The 14458-nt window shown below is 42.8% G+C and overlaps 1 long non-coding RNA gene across 1 annotated transcript in view; it reads right to left on the reverse strand.

Annotated features, from left to right (window-relative positions):
* Positions 1-5568: 5568 nt before the first annotated feature.
* The window catches only part of LOC113016079 (uncharacterized), a 36776-nt gene continuing 27886 nt past the window's right edge, over positions 5569-14458 (reverse strand). The window contains exon 4 of the long non-coding RNA XR_003271194.2: positions 5569-6213. This is a non-coding gene — a long non-coding RNA (uncharacterized LOC113016079). The remainder of the gene's footprint in view (positions 6214-14458) is intronic.

Below are 14458 nucleotides of genomic sequence, written 5' to 3' on the forward strand. Positions count from 1 at the left end.
GAGTGAACCATTTGCATGTATTCAAATCTCGCATGAATAATTCACTTTGAAGCCCCTGCTGGAGCACTGGCAGACAATAGCCACACACACTTGCACATAAATGCACAGTATAAGGTGGAAATGCACACAAAAAAGCCTTCCCGCGCGCACACACGCATCCAGTCTCCGAGGGTGTGAGAAAGGTGAGGAGTTTGGACTGGGAGGATGCTTTCTATAAAGCCTTTCACTGGAAAGAATCAGATTAGGCTGAAACTGTGGCAATGGCAGTAAAAATTTTCCACAAGAAGACTTGAAAACATTCAGGCACTCTTCACCCGTAACACAATAGATGTGAGCAACCTGGCAGAGGGGCCATTTGACTTTGAATCTTTGCTGTGGATGTCACAGCACAGATTTGGAAGGTTGAGAATGTATGATAAACATATGCACACATGTTCACACCCCTCGTGGTGTCCTGCAGAGGAAATGCTGGCAGGGATCCAGTTGCCATCACTTTGAAGGCCTGCTCTGTGTTAGACTCCTGCGCACCTGTCTCCAAGGCAGCTTCCATAAATTCACGAGCATTAAAATGCCTTGAGGGATGTTTTATCTAACATAAACGGGCCTGTAAACCTTTAGCCGTAAACTTCCCTTAAAAAAGCCAAGAAATGGGTGAAAAAAATTGCTAATCCCACTGCCATGACTATAAAACTCAGTCAGGAAAAAGCTACAATCCCTCCATGCACATATGCTGATATTTACAAGTGCTATATGATCGTCATCCTCTCCTACTGCCACCTTCAGAGCACCCACTCCCCATAGCTCAGTCTTGTTAATTTTATAAGATCCTGCATATTGCCACTTATCGGCTGGCAGCGTTGTAAAAGCTCTGGGGTCAGTGCATTACTGAGCTGCTGGGCTCCACTCTTCCATTAGAGGGAGTGTTCAGGCTGCGTTGGCCTTCACTCAATCAAATACGGGCTGCGAACGGCTGCTCCAAGTGCAGATGAGGGGGCACAAACACACACTTTCCCACACACACAAACATACAAATGGAGACTCCTTCAATGCTTTTTTTTGTATGCATAAATCTGAGCACATAAAATCTGGGCACCTGCACACACACACACACACACACACACACACACACACACACACACACACACACACACACACACACACACAGTGTATGCGTGTTACCTCTACTCACTGTTTAAAGCCCTGAGGCAGATAACAAGTTCATTTGCATAGTATTTTTGCATTTAAAGAGAGTAAATGCATACGTGTATGTGCTTGTTCTGCTGCTGACATTTTCACCACTTGGCATTTAAACATATTCAACACGCAATGAGTTGTAGCTTCCTCCAATCCCTGGATCAGGTGAAACGGATGAGAGGCGCAGCCTACAGCAGCGAGCAGAAATAAGAATCGGGGTGTGCGGGTGATTTAATAGAGATTCCAAAATAGAAATTTAAATAGAAGTTGTGTTTGTTGGAACGTACAGTTAGGAAATTATTTTTCACAATCAGCCAGGAAATGAGGTCAGTTTTATGCCACTGCCTGTCAAGGTAGTGTCAAGGTCATAGGACGTTAAAGATGAGTGTTGATGGGAACAATGTTGCCTTTATTTCTCACAAATAATTTGTGACTGCTCTGATTTTCTGACTTTCTGGCATATTAATGTTGTCTGAAGACCTTTTTCAAAATGTTGTACAATAGCATTGATGTTTAAAAGGAACATTTTATATGCATTTTAATAACAGTAATCATATTTTTGTCTATTGTTTTTTTTTTCATGTAACACCATTTCTGCACTCATAGTCTACACACAGAAGAGACACCATACCCACCATCCAGTGAGTGTGTGCCCGTTTATAAACATGTATCTATTTCTTCTGCCTAAGAAGAAACTGGGGGTCGGTGTGTGGGTGTGTGGGTGTGTGGCGGGTGGATGTATGAAGGAGAAAGCTCTGACAGACTTTGCATGTGAATGGCCGGGGTCCTGTGAACCTTCTGCTCCCTAGCTCTGCACTCAATGGCATCACTGCAGTTAGCATGACAAACTAGGCTCCAAGTTCTCGGACTTTTTGAGACAGCCTCTCCCTCCACGCCCCCACCCTCAACAGCCCCACCCATCAATGTCCTGACTCCACCATAACAAACCCGTTACCCCCAACTTGCTCCTCAGTGCTTTGGGCTGGGCCTAAAGAGTTTATTTGGTGTCTGGGGGGGTACCAAGTTCAGGGGAGCCAAGGAGATGACCCCTGCAAACAGACACACACACACTTCCTGAGTGTGAGAGAAAATTTAAAATTGCACGATCACCGGTTTTAAGTATGAATTGTTTTCTTCTTTGTTATATACACCAGAATTAAAAAGAGGTTTCATTCCCAGCCTTTTTCCTTTCTCATTTCAGCTTCCCTTACACTCCAACATCACATTAACACATTTCATAAAGCCAGCCCTTCATTATACGTGAGTATGATAGCAGTCATTGGAGTCTGGAATTAGAACACTTACATAAGAATTCCGTTTGGTTTTTCAAATGCTGGAATGGCATCAGTGGGCCTCAGCTGAGCTCGGATCCTTTGGGTGCTGTTGCCATGAAGTAAAAACACGTTACCTGTACTGTGCGGTATATCCTATTTGCAATCCAAAGATGCCCACTTTTTGTTTAGTTATGTTAATTTACTTATTACCACATGTGCTCATTGGCGTACACATCTTTGCGTGTTTTCTTTGAGTTCTGTGGCTCTAATCGTTTGGCTCGTTTGAAAACGTCGCTCAATTATTTGAGCTCAGCATGATAATATCTGGTAAAATAAATAGATCCAGTTGTCAGTGGATTGTGTTGTGTGAATAAAAGCACTACATCTTGTGATGACTGCAATGCAGTTAATAAGGGCTGCTCCTTATTTTGTAGTGTTTGTGCTGATGGTCTCTCTATAAAACACACAACACCCAGAATACACTCCAAGCTGATGTCATCTTACAAAGGACAATTAAGATGCTGTTTTATGAGCCCAGCTTGGAGAGTTAAATCATACTGTACTTAAGAGCATTTTTGAAATATATGCACACAAATAATCCATGGAAATACGCTCTTGTACATAACAGGCTAAATATCTTATTTACTGGGACTCCTCATTCAAGCTGATTGGTTTTTCGTGATTTGTGTTATTGTGCTAAAACAAATTAATTATCCTGTGTGGTTTATATAATTAACCTCTTGCACAAAAGCAGCAAATCATAGAACTTGCTTGTGTGTGTTTTTTAAAGGGTGCTAACAATGCGCTCCAAAATGATGGAGAAAAATGATAGTAATTCAAATATTTCTGTGCTAAAATAAAATAATTTCAATCATTCATTAAAATATACAATTCAAAGCTTTCAAATTTTGATGCTGTTTGTTTTTTCCAGCACATTTAATGGAATTAACACAAAGAATATAAACAAAGATCTAAATGCTTTCTTAGCCACAGTTTACATGCAATGAAAAAACCAATAAAATTCACACCGGCATTAAAATTGTTTATTTGTTTTTCTAGCCACCAAGCTCTGTGCAGCTCTGTCCTGCTGTTACAGGCCTTTGTTCTGCTAACAACCAGGATGTTAGAGACTCTTCATTGACAAACAAACAGCTGAGCTATTAAAAGACAATTAGCTCGCCCCGGAGGCTTTACTTAGGTCAATAAAGGGCTGCTTTTACAACTCAATGAGCTAACAAATTAGTGTGTTGGTCAGGTTTTAAAGACTTTTAATAAACTCTTGCGTGGCTGTGTTAATGTTTTTCTGTGATCTGTTTATTAATTGTATTTCATGTAGTACTATAGATATATTTGAAACCATAAAAAGGTAGAAAAAAGAACACTACAAGAAATTTCACAATGATTCAAAGGAGACATGACTAACAAAGCTGATGAAATAAATATAAATGTAATTACATGTAAAATAAAAACAACCAATTCTATTTTTTTACACAACCTTCTTTTGTGTGTGTGTGTTTTTACGCTTGTCTTCACATTTGCCATCAGGAGGGAGCAGGCCTCGCTGTCAGAGTTGTAACCTGTATACAGACTTTATGTGACATGATCCGTAACTCTATCTATAGGTGTTATGGTATCATTGCCACCATTAAAGAGGTTTTCCACCTTCCCAATGACCTCCGCCTCGCCTCACAGGACACAGAAAACGACCTGATGGCAATGTCTTTCACTGTACAGAGGCTACGACGAAATGCATGTGTGTGTATGTGTATGACAGCAGCTGTGTGTGTGTGTGTGCCTGTGCACGGTCGGTCACTTCACATACAGTGTCTTTAGAAAGAGTTCAGCCAGTAGGACTCGGCCTTCTCCCCGGTGAGAGTGAGGGAATCTAGCACGGCCAGTAAGCATGTATATCAGGCCATCTCACGGCTGGCTGGACGCTCCCTGGGTGGCCCACTGTGGTCAATACGGCACTGGTGACTGGACACACAGAATGGGATAATCTCCTACTTTCTTTCAGGGCCATGGTGCACACACATACACACGAAAACACACACAGATCTCCTTTTATGCCGGTCTGGCCACGGTGGCTTGCCTGGGCCTAATTTCAGGTCAGGACCACTCACGGGGAGGCCGAGGGCTGGGAAGCCTGGAGTGAGCGAGGGGACAGCATGGTTGGGGGAGAGTGCGGGGAGGGGGCTTGAAAGGAGAGCATGGGAGCCCATTTCACCCAGAGCACTGGAGCACACTGGGGGCACTGGGGCATTGCCTCTACTGGCTGTTGAGGGAAAACAAAAGGAGGTGTGATCTCCACAAAAATAGGACCGATGCCTGTGTATGCGTGTGTATGTGGTTATAAATGTGTATCATTGTTCAGAGTTTCCTTCAGCTTCAGCAATTCGCTTCAACACCCCTGCTGCTCACATACAAAGGCACCTAATTGACACTACAGATTTAGGCCACTTGCTTTAACTGTTCCCCTTCCAACCCTTCAGCCACTGCTGGAATAATCAGAGTAATCTAAATAAACAGGTTCCTATAGCTTCAGAAAATGAAGCATCTGTGCTTTGTTGTGCTGTGCTAAAGGATGAAGCTCAGTGTGTTTGTTGTCATTAAAGCCTGTGAAAGTGGCGAAACCAGAAATTTGTTAAACACCTCTCAAAACTTTCCCAGTCGGATTCTATCTGTGGGTTTTAGCCACAAATAACAGTGGCCAAAACCCACAGTGGAAGATATTTTTTTAGTAGGCCAAATGATTTCCTAAGGCAGCTGGGAACTGTAGCTTCTAGCAAATTGGACCCCAACAAGACTAAAGAGCATATTTGTTAGAGAAGTCATTTGGAAAAAGTAATTAGGAGCGAGCATAGTGTATTGGCAAAGTAAATTCCAGTGAGCAATAAGACATATCAAGCTTTGGAAAGTAATACCAAAATTATTGCTGTTTGTGTTTTTATTGAATTATTTGACATTATTGAAAATATGAAACATGATCAGTCCTATAACTTTACTGTATGCTTCAGGTATAATCACAACTATTAAAAACAAACATTTCTGGCAGATATAAAAATGATACTTCAGTAGAAAGAAAACCCAACACAGGCAGTTTTTCATTTCACAAATTGATCAACTTTATTCAAAATATGAATATCCCATTAGAACAACACTTTTGGCATTTTGCAATATCGTTCAGTGTTTTGTGATGAACGTATTTCTTTATAGAAAAAGATTCTCTAAATATACATGTGTACATAATGTCGCACCAGCAAAGAGGAAAGTAATTCAACAACAGCAAACTCTCGTTGAATGATTTTACAATCAAATACTTGAATGTAAATTACAGAGTGAAAAAGAAAGACCCCTTGTGGTCTCATCCAATCTCCGACCTAAAATTGGTCTCAAATATAGTAATTCATATCTAATGAAACTAATTTTGGAAAATATTGTTCGGAAGCTCCATTTTACACTTTAGACAGCACTTAAATTGATTCAACCTCTAAACTTACCTTTTAGAAGCAGCACTGACTTACCTGTTACCATCCACAAAGACGAGCGCCTAGACAGAGGATAATCAGACTCTAATGATGTGTGTCTAAGTGACTGCTCTTGCAGGTGTAGAGGTGGCATTTTCCATATGTGGCCAAGGCTAAACGTGTTCAAAGAAATTGGCTACAGATAGCGTGCACGCTTTGTTATTCAGGTGGAAGCTCAAGAGTCAATTTTATCTTCACGGTGGCTTTTCTGACTGCATCTGTGAAGATACAAGCATGTAAAAAAGAGACTCATTAGTGAATAGAAAATGCAATACTGCATGCAATGCAAAACTGTGCAGTTAGTCCAGAAATATTCTTCTAATTCCAAGTGTCCTTTAGTGTATGTTAATTAAGCATATGGGGATTTCTGCAGAAAACCACCAACAGGAAGAGCTGTTTCACATGAAGATGTACTTTATTTAAATCACATGAGCTCTCTGCAGATATGCAGTGACGATGATGCTGCCTTTGTCATCATCACCCCAGACATACCAAACTGTTAATGTTTACTAGATGGGGGAGGGCGCATGAAGGCAAGTGCATGTCCGTGTGTTTGTGCGTCTATCAGCTGTCTGCATCGCGAATGTGCATGACCCCTGAGCAAGCAGACAGTCATGGGTCAGAGGTCAAGATAGAGCCCTGTCTGGGCTTCCTGGCTGACCCCAATGCCTGAAGCACAAACACAGATACACACACACACACGCGTGCTTAAGGGGGAAGGGTTGCCCCCTATGAGACTAATATCACCTTTGGGATTAGAATCCAGACAGAAATACATTGACCCAAACAGGCGCGCACACACACACAGTCTCAGATGCAGGATTTGCTTGGTCATAAAACACGAGTGGCATTGTACAGCAGAGAGGGGCAGCAGAGATGCTGAGTCTGAGAAGGCCATCCAATTATCGTTCAATGCTGAAGTAAAGAGGAGACCAGAGGAGACGCGGGAGGTCCAGCCCTCATCATAGTGAGCAACGAAAGAAGCTAGCACATAGCTACCTAGCTACACTGGGTTGTTATTCTTGCAAGGCTAGAGGATGCCAAGGATAAACTCATACAGTATGTAAGATAGCTACTATGACACCGGATTAAAGGGCTTGTGAATAAAAAAGATAGCATGTCCTTCCTGTCATAGAGTATATAAAGTATTTTAGCTGTTATTTAAACCAAACAACTGATGTATCTGCTGGAATTGGGAGCCCAGAGGACCAATCTGGGAAAGAAATCAGCATGCCTGACTCTTGTAAAAAAAAAAAAAAGAGAGAGAGACAGAGAAAAATCACAAATCAAAGAGGAGAGAGACTGCAGGATCTCGGCACAAGTGAGTGAAACAGAAAAAAGGTCAAATTCAGAAGAGCTGACGAGCTTCGCTACCACGCCATTGGGAAAACTCCCTAAATAAGCCAGAGTGTTAAGCCTTCTAATCCCCTGTATTATTGCAACATCTGTGAGGTCTAGAGAGGCTCTGTCGGTGATTACCAAGACAGATGTAAACAATATCCTGGCTGAAAAGGAGAGGAGAGGAGAGGAGAGGAAAGGAAAGGAGAGGAGAGGAAAAGGCTTGGTAGATATGGATAAGAAACTGCTAGCAGGATAAGAAAAGCAGACAGAGAGAATGTGGAGAATATAAAGCGGGTTAGGTAGGAGTGAGTGTGTCAGGGGATTTAAGGGGGAAAAAAAGAAGAAAAAGGAAGTGGAAAATTGACAAAAGCAGAAGCAGAAGGGGTAGTGACTGTGATTTTGGAAGAACTTGGACACAATTCTCAAGATGATATAGAAGAAGATTGAGGACTGATAAAATACAGTAGATGGTGGAGATGGGGAGACAGAAGGTGACAGCATGAGGGGGGGCAAGAGCAGCAGATTGGAAGATGGCAGACCTGGGGCCAGGCGTGCCCCAAGCGGCTGACGAGGCACCAGGGAGACGTGTCTAATTTATGCAGAGTTAGGCTGAGGGGCTGAAGAGTGGAGGGTGTCTGGAACCCCTTCAATAGCCCTGAGAACTGAGGAGAGCAGCTATGGGTGCTAGCCGTGTGAGAGCAAATGGGGCATGGGGGAAAGAGGGGGATGGGGGAGTCTCTTTTTTGGAAAGACAACAAGGGGGTTGCAGGCTGTTGTCCCTGCTCAATTCAGGCGAGGCTGTCCGTCTGACGTCCCATTAAGGTTTGGGACAGGGCATGGGGAACGAGTCGAAGAAAGGGTGATGGAAGGGGAGCGGGAGGATAGAAGGAGGAGAAGTGAACAACATGCTCTTTCCCCCCACTCCAGCCTACTTCTCCAGTCTGGCTACCTATTGGATCCACAGGGCCGTCTGTCTGCTTCTCTGCATACTAATTCCCCATTACCACAGCCTTGAACATGAGCAAAGAACAGAGTCGGACTAAATCAGAGACAAGTAGCCCGGCTGATGGGTTGGCTGTATGAGAGGGTTTAAGGATGCTTTAGCACTTGGGCACACAGGTCCAGTGGGCAGACTGTGGTGTATTGTAGTGTGCTTAACTTGGCAAAACATTTAAAAGGGGTTTTTTTCATATGCACATTTTTATTCATTTTTAAGTAACAAAATTTTCTTAGTTTTTCTTTTCATTTGTTGAAATTGGAAGTGGTAACCTGGCCTTATGAACCTATTTAACATTACAGAAAAAAAATGCTACCCTGGTTAAAGAGACAAGAAGAAACAGATTTTTTTTACCTCTATATGTCTATGAAATAATTGACCTAAAAACACGTTGAAAAGAAAAATCCCTTTTCATTTAATTTTCTTTTATTATGAGGGGGTCACAAATGGACACCGCTTCATTTTAGGGCTTCACAAGCTGGACAGGTTGGGAGTATGACCACAACTAATATTTTCAAAGAGTTTTTCCTGCAAAAAAAATAAAAAATATATATATATATATATAAAAAATCTATGAAGCATCACTTTTTTTCAATTTTTTGGCTTGAAATTTGAATAAAAAAATGAAACTTTAAAATGAAACTTGTGCAGCATGAACATAAAAATATCTGTATTTGCTAATGTAATCTTTCATATCAATGTGAAGAGGCAGACTGTATGCTTTGTGTATGTGAATCCTGGCTACAGGCCAAGTGAATCTGACTGTGTGTGTGTGTTGTTCTAAGACCTAGCATGAAGCAGAATGGACAGCCAGCCTGGGTGATGGTTGAGTCTAGTGATGCAGGCAGACAGTTTAATGACAGTCCTCACCCCTGAACATACAAACCAGTGAGCGCCTGGCATGCTTGCAGATGTACACACGCCGTATGACAAATGCACATATGTGTGATATATGGTGTGGCGTTTTCTGAAAAAGACACCAGGGCTGGCGAAAATGAAAAAGAAAGAAATCCGTTGGTGTATGACCCTGGAAAAAATAACTAGAAGGTGTAAAATTAGCTTCCAGGCAATTCCTTTGAGTGCCACTGAATCCTGATAAAATATATATAAGGGTTTTGAGCTTGTCCTCAAGCTAAGGGGACAACAAATGCTACATTAAAACTCCCATCAGAAATAAGAAGTTAAAATTAAGTATGGCCCTGCTTGCTTGTCATGTTCACAGAGGAGCAGTGTGAAAGTAGAGACCTATTCACTAGCTCAACAGAAGCTCAGCTCTTTGTGGGTTTTTTGTGTGCTAAGTTGTGCCCGGCCATGGCCTTGCATCTTATTCAGCAGGACTTGCTCAGGTCTGGACTTGAATTTGGTGCCCAAACAAAGACATAGAGCCACCTCATTAAAAAAACATGTCATTGGATCAGGCCTAGGCTGAATTGTGTGATTTCTCCTCCTACCATAAGTGACCGTGACTGAGCGTTGGGCTGAATGAGAAGCCGGATAGAAGCCTACCAATGGAGCGCCACGCCACATCCCTATGGGAACCACCCTCTCACAGAGGGGGGCACATTTAAAGCTTTGTTGGTCTGTTAACACAGCTTTTTAAGATGCCTCTTTATGGACTCGGCTAAGCAAACTGCAGCCCCTGGTTTTCTAGTGACAGAAGGAGAAAGTTAAAAAAAAAAACCCTAGAAAGGAGACAGTAAAGGGCAAGAAAACAAGAGGGGAAGAACACACTTATTTTAAGGGTGTTTGAGTGAGAAATGGTTTAATGGTTTTTAATTTGGTGACATAAAATGAACACAAAAACGAAAAAGCTGAAGTCAAACACAAAATGACATTTTAATATTTCAAATCCAACTCCTCACCTCAATGAAACAAATATCAGCCTACGCAGAAAAACTGTACATCTGCTCTCGTTGCGCCTATTCACCAGAGATCTGAACTTTGCTGCAGCTCAACGCGGTGCTACTAAGTCACAGACAAACTGCACCATCTCACTGCATCCTCCGATCCAGTCAGCACACACCTTTACCCGGAGGACTACAACCATCCTGATGCTGAAACAATAGGTTTGTGTGGATGTTTGTGTGTGTGCACACTTGTGTGACAAACACAGTCCTGCCAGGACAACCTAGGCTGGAGACTTGGACAGTCTCGCAGGGCACCCTGGATGACAGTGAAATGAATAACAATGAACTTGCCGAGTGTCAAGTTCAGCGCATTAGAGATGAACCGGAGTCAAGGAGCACAGCCATACACAGTTGCTTGCCGTGCATAATTGTGTCAGCATGCTCAGGAAATATCTCAATATGAGCAGAATACCGAGCTCCAGAGAAGAGCACCTAATAAGATGAAAATGCACACATGCACACTTCTCTATCTCTCTCTTATTCCCCTCCCCTTCCACACGCAGCAAGGACCCGTCCTCGCTATTCTATTGCTGTCTGCTGTGCGCCTGATGAAAAAGCAAAACGGCATAGGGGGTGCACATGCCTTAAGGCACGAAAACGCACATTTGTAAATCACAACCCCAACATAAACATAGGGTTTAATAGGGGTTTCTCACGCACGTTGGCAGGGGTCCACCTCGCAATATGCTTCACCAACCGTGCTGCGCGTTTTTCAGCCTGCTACAGGAGAAGATAAGACTGAACAGCCTCCACTACATCCACCCAGCAGAGATGATGGTCTAGAGGGCTGAGAATGCATCTGAATACATTTACATAAAGATTGTGGTATGTTGACTGAGGCACTGCTGAGAATTCGCCTTTGCTCGTCATTGTCCCCAAAAATCAGCGTAATGATTGAAATGTGGTACAAAGGGTGGGGGGTTGCTTCAAACGGGAAACGGTCACTTATTCTGAGAAGAACCAGGGTGAGATTTTTGTTTTGCGGTCTGCTGGGAGCTCAGTAATGACTGCCCCCCCTGTATGTTAATGATATCAGCAGTGTATATGAACAAACTCAAATTGCACAAATTATTTTTACAACCCAGGAGGCTAAGACTTCAGCTGGTGGGAGATTAGATCAAGACTAGGTTTGTGACAATTTAGATGAATAAGGAAATCTCTTATTCCCTAAATACTACGATAAACAACCGCAGCCATTTGCAAACAAACAAAGGTTCTCTCGCGATAGGTGAACCTGATCTCTTCAAATCATAGATGCCTTCATCAAAATATATTTATAAATCTCCCAGCAACAACATTTTAGTGAAAGATGTAACTATGGTAGATAATGCAAAATTAATAACAAAAAATTATTTTTTTAAAGTATTCATCTGAAAAAGGAATCTGCAAAGAAAAATTGCAAAAACCTGTGTTAAAGAACATTCCTGGCTTCATATTACATCCCTTCTGGAAAAAATAAGTATTCTGCAGTAGAGCGACTTCAAAATATGGCAGATATGAGAGCTATTTCTTAACACACAGCCCAGATATTGCAGCTGGAGATTGTATTAGAAGATAAACTGACCAGATTTTACTGTAACAAATTTAGAGGATAGGATTCCACTAACCTTTTAATCAAAAAGATGGGATGTAAAGGTGAGCATGGCCTAAGGTACCGAGTGGCTTTTGGAGAAAGCACTTTAATTTTGAAAATAAAAACAGGCAGGCAACAGAAGGAGTGCAGTGAAGCTCTGTGATAAACCTCTTGCACATACAGTCAGCTAGCCAAACCATCCTGTCAGATCGGTGCCTGAGGAGAGGCAGAGGGGGAAAGAAAGTCGGCGGGAAGGGGAAGAGAGCAAAACAGGGGTGAAAAGGGTCAGCAGGGAGGAAGGCTAAACCCCAGAAGCAAGCAAAAGATTGTGTGTGTAGTGCATTTATATTTCAGCATGTGCGTTTGTGTGTGTGTGCGTCAACCCCAGCTGGGAAGACATTTACTTGACATGCTGATAGGGATTTAAGCAGTGGGTGGGTGGTGTGTCTGACCAAGGTGAGTGAATGAGCAGAGAAGGGGAGCTGGTGGGGATCGGAGGATGATAGGAGATGGAAGCAGGGGGGTGGGGGGGTGGACCAGAGGGGCTCACAAAACTGCTGTTACTAAGCTTGATTTCAGGGCGAGTTGAGACGATTAAGAGACGGAGGCAGAAATGAGAAGGAAAACGAGGGTATGGGAGGTTTTTTTTTTGTAGGAGAACCCTCCAGGCTATGGAAGAGAGAGGGGGACTAGTCTATTGAGGTGATGAGGGAAAGCGGGTCTTTCTTTCAGACAGTCTAATGAACCATAAGTACCCGATGAAGAATGGAAGCAGGCAACCGCAGGGTGGGTTAGCTTGTGGCTCTGCTTCTCTCCATTTCTTCCCTCACTTCCACTGTCCTCTCTGTTCCTCATCTGCCTCCACATCCTGTCTTTCTCCTCTCCTCATGTGCTGCAGTCCCTCCTCTTAAAGGGGTTACACTGCTCATGTCAAACATAACTTGCTTAATGTGCCACATGATCATGGACTCACCTCCTGGATGATTTAATGAAATGGCAGTGATCTGCTGCATTTCGATACCAAAGAAAATGCCATATGATGAAGATGATGGCACATCAAATTAGCGCATGGTCTATGGTCAATGTCTGTCTGTCTGTCTGTCTATCTATCTATCTATCTATCTATCTATCTATCTATCTATCTATCTATCACATTTGCTAATTCATAATTATATTTCTTTCTACATGTGTCCATTCAAGGCTTTCCAAAGTGACATGTAATGAAAGATATTTCTGATTAAGGTATGCACATTTGATTAATCCTGAGCCAACATGCTAAATTACAGAAGGCAGCAGACTGAGACAGACGGGGGGGTGGGGGTGGGTGGGGGGTGGGGGGGGCTGTCAAAGTGTCTGACTAGGTTTGACTGCGTTTCACTGGGGGTTGTTTGACCAGGGGGTGTACTAGGCTGCAGGTCTGATTTCTGGCTCGATTTGGCTCAGGGCCGGCTGGAAACTGGCCAGAGGCTGACAGAAGGGGGTTGGGTTCCCTTGCTTCTCTGTTCAAGTTGTCCCTGGAGCGAGGCAATAAGAAGCAGCTTATAAACTAAGCAAACATGCAGTCAGCTTACAGACAAGTGAACCAGCCAGCAAGGAACGCACGACAGATGAATGGCACACACACACACACACACACACCTACACACACGCATATTGCTCTATGCTGCAGTGATGACCCCTTTCCCCCCACTCCCTCTAACCTTGACCTTTGAGGTCCTCCTTAACCTGTTTCTGAATGGAAGTCAGTGCAGCTGGGGTGTCTGGCCGTGAACTAACTGAAACCCCCTCCACCGCACAGACCCCTCACCTCCTAATTTAGTCTGTTCCCACGCTTCATGACTGGGATTCTGGCTCTGAATCCAAATGGTTAAATGTAATATTTATGTGGGCATGGTGGTCTAATTTGCATGTCACCTACAAATTTTTTTATTTTTTTAAATTGTTTTTTCTTTAACTGGAGAAGGATGTTTTTCCTTGAATTATTCTTCTGTGCTTTGTGTCTCAAATTACATCTGTGGTCTTTCTTAACGGGCCATCATATAAACCATTCAACCTGAGCACATACATACACTATATAACTCATGTGCAGCCACCAGAGAGTGTGTCTGTGTGTGTGTGTGTGCTCATACACATCATTCAGAGGGTTCAAACCCCACCACCTTCACATTTTCATTATGGCCAAATCTCAGGCCTGTGTTACACCAGCGTGGCCTTTTGCCGGTAAGCAGGCAGTTTAATCACACATACAGCACTACTCCATTTTCATTTCCTTTTCATACAGCCTCCATTCCAGTCCGGCTTCATAATTCTCCCCTCAGAGCTGTCTACCCAGTCTGAGTGTTTGCAGCCTGTTGAAATGACATAATCAGTGACTTGGATAAATGCCTGACTGTTTTTCCCTGAGTCTATAATCAGACTTGGGGCTCAGTGTTGCAGCTCCGAGGAAACCACAGCAGCAGCACTTGACTCAGGAATTACTTCCTAAGAAGGGTAGTTTCACATAAGGAATTTGCTTGAGTATCATTGAAGTGAATTTAGTTTGGTCTATCAAGTGTATCTTGGCAAATAAAATGGCCCGAAAAAGATCTTAGCCTGTTCAACCAATTACCTTAATTATCATTATAACTGAAAGAGGTTCAATATTT

The sequence above is a fragment of the Astatotilapia calliptera genome, chromosome 23 (assembly GCF_964374335.1).
Source record: "Astatotilapia calliptera chromosome 23, fAstCal68.1, whole genome shotgun sequence".
Lineage (NCBI taxonomy): Eukaryota > Metazoa > Chordata > Actinopteri > Cichliformes > Cichlidae > Astatotilapia > Astatotilapia calliptera.